Source organism: Syngnathus leptorhynchus, unplaced genomic scaffold, assembly GCF_054491065.1.
Source record: "Syngnathus leptorhynchus isolate UIUO unplaced genomic scaffold, UIUO_Slep HiC_scaffold_25, whole genome shotgun sequence".
Classification (NCBI taxonomy): Eukaryota; Metazoa; Chordata; class Actinopteri; order Syngnathiformes; family Syngnathidae; genus Syngnathus; species Syngnathus leptorhynchus.
In genome coordinates, this window is record NW_028231992.1 from 907,263 (window position 1) to 912,500 (window position 5,238).

The following is a 5,238-nucleotide window of genomic DNA, read 5'->3' on the forward strand; positions in this document are numbered from 1 at the left end:
TAAGTGCCCACGGCCCTGCCGAGCTTTGGCGTCCGCCCAGCGCCGGTTCCGCAGTCGGCCTCGAATGACGAAAAATAACGGTCTCCTCCTGGAGCTCACAGCCAACTTGGCAAAAAGTTTCTAAGTGCCCACGGCCCTGCCGAGCTTTGGCGTCCGCCCAGCGCCGGTTCCGCAGTCGGCCTCGAATGACGAAAAATAACGGTCTCCTCCTGGAGCTCACAGCCAACTTGGCAAAAAGTTTCTAAGTGTCACATCTCTGAAAAAACGGCTAAGTGTCGACTTTCGAAAAAACGGCAAAGTGTCACATCTCTGAAAAAACGGCTAAGTGTCGACTTTCGAAAAAACGGCTAAGTGTCAACTTTCGAAAAAACGGCTAAGTGTCGCCCCTCTGAAAAAACGGCAAAGTGTCAACTTTCGAAAAAACGACAGAGTGTCGCCTCTCTGAAAAAACGACTAAGTGTCGACTCTGAGAAAATGGCAAAGTGCCCACGGCTCTGCGGGCTCGTGCATCCGACCCGCGCCGGTTCCCCAGCCGGCCTGAAATAAGGCAAAACCAGCCTCTCCGCCTGGAGCTCAGAGCCAACTTGGCGAATATTTTCTAAGTGCCCACGGCTCTGCGTGGCTACGGCGTCTGCCCAGCGCCGGTTCCTGGGTCGAACCCCGAGGACGAGGAATGCCGGTCTCCGCCTGGAGGTCCCAGCTTAATCGGCGAAAATTTTCTAAGTGCCCACGGCTCTGCCGGGCTCGTGCATCCGACCCGCGCCGGTTCCCCAGCCGGCCTGAAATAAGGCAAAACCAGGCTCTCCCCCTGGAGCTCAGAGCCAATTGTGGCGAAAAAACGACTAAGTGTCAACTTTCGAAAAAACGACTAAGTGTCAACTTTCCAAAAAAACGGCTAAGTGTCGACTTTCGAAAAAACGGCTAAGTGTCAACTTTCGAAAAAACGACTAAGTGTCGCCTCTGAAAAAACGACTAAGTGTCGCCTCTCTGAAAAAACGACTAAGTGCCCACGGCTCTGCGGGGCTTGTGAGTCCGCCCCGCGCCGGTTCGGCGGTCGGCCTCAAAAAGCGAAAAATCAGCCTCTCTCCCTGGAGCTCACCAAAAATTTGTCGAAATTTTTCTAAGTTCTCCTCGAGGTACCAGGGGGTGAGGTACCCGGGCTAAGGTGCAGTACCTTTTTTGGTCTTCAGGTGCGCCAGAGTACAATGAAATGGTCCCAGTAGTCAGTGTACTCATCGACTTTCCCCCCGTTTTCCAAAGCACCCCGTTTACGAGTATGGAGGAGATGGTGCTGGTCTCCCCACGGCGTCGGACACGCCGTCCTCGACAGCACAAGGTCGGATAGAAGACCTGAAAAGCGCCGTGGCACGCGCTGGAGGTGTCACTGTGGCGAAAAAGTGACTAAGTGTCAACTTTCGAAAAAACGGCTAAGTGTCAACTTTCGAAAAAACGGCTAAGTGTCAACTTTCGAAAAAACGGCTAAGTGTCAACTTTCGAAAAAACGACTAAGTGTCGCCTCTCTGAAAAAACGGCAAAGTGTCAACTTTCGAAAAAACGACTAAGTGTCAACTTTCGAAAAAACGACTAAGTGTCACCTCTCTGAAAAAATGGCAAAGTGTCAACTGCGAATGTGGTGGTGCATGGAAGGAAGTGGAGGACGGCCGCCTCCTTAAACACAGGCCGAAGAGGAGCGTCAGGGCCGGCTCCTTAAACACGGACCGAGTGTCGCCCTTAACACAGACCAAGCGGAGGACGGCCGCCTCCCTAAATACAGGCCGAACCGGAGCGCGAGGGCCGCTCCTTAAACACGGACCGAGTGTCGCCCTTAACACAGACCAAGGGGAGGACGGCCGCCTCCTTAAACACAGGCCGGAGAGGAGCGTCAGGGCCAGGCTCCTTAAACATGGACCGAGTGTCGCCCTTAACACAGACCAAGGGGAGGACGGCCGCCTCCTTAAACACAGGCCGGAGAGGAGCGTCAGGGCCAGGCTCCTCAAACATGGACCGAGTGTCGCCCTTAACACAGACCAAGGGGAGGACGGCCGCCTCCTTAAACACAGGCCGGAGAGGAGCGTCAGGGCCAGGCTCCTCAAACATGGACCGAGTGTCGCCCTTAACACAGACCAAGGGGAGGACGGCCGCCTCCTTAAACACAGGCCGGAGAGGAGCGTCAGGGCCAGGCTCCTCAAACATGGACCGAGTGTCGCCCTTAACACAGACCAAGGGGAGGACGGCCGCCTCCTTAAACACAGGCCGGAGAGGAGCGTCAGGGCCAGGCTCCTCAAACATGGACCGAGTGTCGCCCTTAACACAGACCAAGGGGAGGACGGCCGCCTCCTTAAACACAGGCCGGAGAGGAGCGTCAGGGCCAGGCTCCTCAAACATGGACAGAGTGTCGCCCTTAACACAGACCAAGGGGAGGACGGCCGCCTCCTTAAACACAGGCCGGAGAGGAGCGTCAGGGCCAGGCTCCTCAAACATGGACCGAGTGTCGCCCTTAACACAGACCAAGGGGAGGACGGCCGCCTCCTTAAACACAGGCCGGAGAGGAGCGTCAGGGCCAGGCTCCTCAAACATGGACCGAGTGTCGCCCTTAACACAGACCAAGCGGAGGACGGCCGCCTCCCTAAATACAGGCCGAACCGGAGCGCGAGTGTTGCTCCTTAAACACGGACCGAGTGGAGGACGGCCGCCTCCTTAAACACAGGCCGAACAAAATGACACAAAGTGTCAACTGCGAATGTTGTCCATCCAAGGAAGGAGCGTGATGCCCGGCCGGCTCCTTAAACACAGGCCGAGAGTCGCCCCGGACGGTCCGCCTCGCGGCGCCCGTCTGCTCGGATAAAATGACACAAAGTGTCAACTACGAATGTTGTCCATCCAAGGAGGGAGCGTGATGCCCGGCCGGCTCCGAAAACACAGGCCGAGAGTCGCCCCGGACGGTCCGCCTCGCGGCGCCCGTCTGCTCGGATAAAATGACACAAAGTGTCAACTGCGAATGTTGTCCATCCAAGGAAGGAGCGTGATGCCCGGCCGGCTCCTTAAACACAGGCCGAGAGTCGCCCCGGACGGTCCGCCTCGCGGCGCCCGCCCGCTCGGATAAAATGACACAAAGTGTCAACTACGAATGTTGTCCATCCAAGGAAGGAGCGTGATGCCCGGCCGGCTCCTTAAACACAGGCCGAGATTCGCCCCGGACGGTCGCCTCGCGGCGCCCGTCTGCTCGGATAAAATGACACAAAGTGTCAACTACGAATGTTGTCCATCCAAGGAGGGAGCGTGATGCCCGGCCGGCTCCGAAAACACAGGCCGAGAGTCGCCCCGGACGGTCCGCCTCGCGGCGCCCGTCTGCTCGGATAAAATGACACAAAGTGTCAACTGCGAATGTTGTCCATCCAAGGAAGGAGCGTGATGCCCGGCCGGCTCCTTAAACACAGGCCGAGAGTCGCCCCGGACGGTCCGCCTCGCGGCGCCCGCCCGCTCGGATAAAATGACACAAAGTGTCAACTACGAATGTTGTCCATCCAAGGAGGGAGCGTGAGGCCCGGCCGGCTCCGAAAACACAGGCCGAGAGTCGCCCCGGACGGTCCGCCTCGCGGCGCCCGCCCGCTCGGATAAAATGACACAAAGTGTCAACTACGAATGTTGTCCATCCAAGGAGGGAGCGTGAGGCCCGGCCGGCTCCGAAAACACAGGCCGAGAGTCGCCCCGGACGGTCCGCCTCTCGAGGCGCCCGCCCGCTCGGATAAAATGACACAAAGTGTCAACTACGAATGTTGTCCATCCAAGGAGGGAGCGTGATGCCCGGCCGGCTCCGAAAACACAGGCCGAGATTCGACCCCGGACGGGCCGTCTTCTCCCGGCGCCCGCCCGCGTACGCCCCCCATCCCCGGTCGCCCGTCTGCTCCCGGCGGGCCTCCGAGTACCCCCTCACCCAACTGACCGACTGGCACTCATGACCCGCCTTGGTAGGGCCCCCATCGGCCTCGGCTCGTCCGACGTCGGGTGGACGGTTCCTACCCACTGCGGGTCGCACTCTAGCGCCCCGGCCGCCGCGTGAGCGTGCGCTCCCCGCGCCGCCCCGCAGGCCCCGGCGCGACCGTACTGCGGCGAGACCGAGACGACCCGGTTTGGCATCCATCCCACCTAGCCACGATCCACGGAGGCCGAGCGAGCGGCTGAGTGTCGGGCGCCGCGCGTGCGAGCGTCCGCCGGCCGCGCCGGTCCTTCCGCGAATGTCGTTTCTCAAACCCTCCGGCTTGATAGCGGCGGCACCACGGGAAGCCGTCCACACACACCGTCCGACCTCTATCCGAAAAGCCTTCCCGACCAACCGCGGTCGCGGGGGCGTCTGTCGCTCCGCATCGGGGGGGCGTATGGCTTCCGCGCTACGCGCTGCGGGCTCGGGGGGGCCGCAACGGCTGAGTCTGACTCGGCCGGGGCGCAGCTTCCCTCCCGGCAGTCAGCAATAGTGCCGATCGCGCCTGCCACCAGCCCCCTCCCCGACGGGTTCGTCGGCGCCGGCTGGCCGCCGTCCGCCTTCGTTCCCCGAGGGTTCCCAACCAGCGCCGATCCAACTCCGCATCCTGGCCGCACGCAGTGCGTGCCTCGCGCGGGTAAGTCGCCGGCGCAGCGCCGCAGCTCCCGACCCCCGCGTACGGGAATAGTTGAGGGCCTCAGCGGGCCGCACCGACCGAGTCCGACTCGGGCCGGGGCGCAGATTCCCGCTTGGGTGACCGAACGTTCTCTGCTCGGGCCGGAGGGCCGACGCCCGTCCCCCCCCGTCGTCCCCCACGGACCGCCTCCGAGGCCACTTCGCACGGCTCATCCTCGGCTCCCTACCAATGCTTAATCGATGGGGCCGCCCGGCCGGATTCGCGCCCCCCTGTCCACCGCGAGTCTCCCCAGACTAACCCGAGTTACCGCCCAGCTCGCCTAACCTTGCACTCGCTCTGCCAAACGGTCGTGTAGTCGGCGGGCCGTCCTACGGGTCGCCCTCCCTCCCCAAACGCGCGGCGGGATAGCGGCAAGGCGGCGGCGGCGGCCAGCGGCGTCGGGGCGCTCGCACCGGAGAAGAGGCGTCTTACGAGGCCGGGCGCAGCTCCCTCTCGTTTACTTGCTGAGTAGCGGCGCTCGAAGGTTCCGCGGCGAGCGCGGCTCATCCCATTGAATGTCCCTGCACCAGGCTCCATCGAAGGGCCGCCCGGCCGGATTCGCACCCCCCTGTCCACCGCGAAG